Consider the following 1,373-nt stretch of genomic DNA (forward strand, 5'->3'; position numbering starts at 1 on the left):
GGGGGCGGGGGCGGGGGACGGGGACAGGGGAGGAGGGGACAAATGCCCTCCCACTCCTGGGGTGGGGGTGGGAGAAGACCGGGGAGGGGGGACGGCTGTCCTGCCCCAGTTCCTGTCCTTGGGTGGGGTGGGGGGGGGCCGGGAAGGTGGGGACCGTCCTGGGGAGGGGGGGGGGGGGCACAGCCCCCTCCCCCCCCCCCCCCCCAGTCCTCGCTTGGGGTGGGAGGGCCGAGGAGGGGAACCCCTAAAAGTCTAGCTGGAGAGTTTTGCTCCTGGGTCACTGGGCAAAGGGACAAATGAGCTCAGCAGTCTCTGGGGCCCAGACGTGCCACCCCCCTAGCCTAAACTGCCGTCACACTTAAGCACCTGAATTAAGGGTTTTCTACTGTAAATGGAGTTTGCCTAAAGATGCTTGCGATCCCTGATGTCTGTGTTCCTTTTTGGAATCATTTATTCAATCAACTAACAGCTAGATCAAATATCCCGGGACCCAGGCTAGGCCCCGGCTTCAGGAAGACAGACACAGCTTTGCCCTTCAAGCTGTTTACCTGCTTATCCGGGAAGAACATGCCTGGCCAGTGGGGCATTGGGGGTCAGACCCCTCTAGTACCCCTCTAGTACTACAGAGGACCCCCATATGCCTTCCTAATTCAGCCAGGCCCCCTAAAAAGGTGGCAACGTTCCCACATTTCCATCATTTAATAATTGTCGATTACTTACCTGGCCGGGGAGATACCATGATCATGAAGGTGGTTTTCCCAGGACGAGGCTGGTCCATTGCACTCCAGATGTGCTGACCCCTGCGACCTCCCCAACTGCAGAAACCTCCACTGCGTAATTTGGGATAGTGGGGGAGGAAAAAAAAAATGATTGTCAAGTGTCAGAACACAGACCCTCCCTGGTGGAGCTAACAATTCAGTGGGAGATGCAGACGTGAGTCAAATGCATGTGCTAAGAAATACAAAATCACCACCATCAAAAATCCTGTGAGGCATTGCTGGGTGGTGACCTGAGAGTGTGTGGGGAGAAGGGGCCCCCCAGGGTGAGAAGTCTGCCTGTTTACTCACTTTCCAGCCTGGACGTGCAGGACGTATTGACCAATCATCGTCTGAGCAAATACATAGGTACAAATGGAGATAGAGAAGTTTGTGGTGCTGGCGGGGTGCGGCAGGGGCGAGGGGGGTTGGGAGTCTGGGGGTGGGATTCTAGCCAAGGAACAGCATGTGTTAAGGGAGGGTGGCACCTTCAAGGGACTGACAGGTCACTGAGGATGGAAGAGAGAGTGACCACGTCAGCTGGGCCCAATTAGGCAAAAAAGCCTAACGGGCCATGTTGGGTCATGTAAGGATTTAGGTCTTATCCCACCGGCCATG

At 56.2% G+C, this 1,373-nt stretch overlaps 1 pseudogene; it reads left to right on the forward strand.

Moving 5' to 3' along the window:
- The first annotated feature begins 712 nt into the window (after positions 1-712).
- Positions 713-898, forward strand: LOC121024394 (uncharacterized; annotated as a pseudogene).
- Positions 899-1,373: the final 475 nt, after the last annotated feature.

The sequence above is a fragment of the Herpailurus yagouaroundi genome, unplaced genomic scaffold (assembly GCF_014898765.1).
Source record: "Herpailurus yagouaroundi ecotype Mexico unplaced genomic scaffold, PumYag 64319, whole genome shotgun sequence".
Taxonomy (NCBI): domain Eukaryota; kingdom Metazoa; phylum Chordata; class Mammalia; order Carnivora; family Felidae; genus Herpailurus; species Herpailurus yagouaroundi.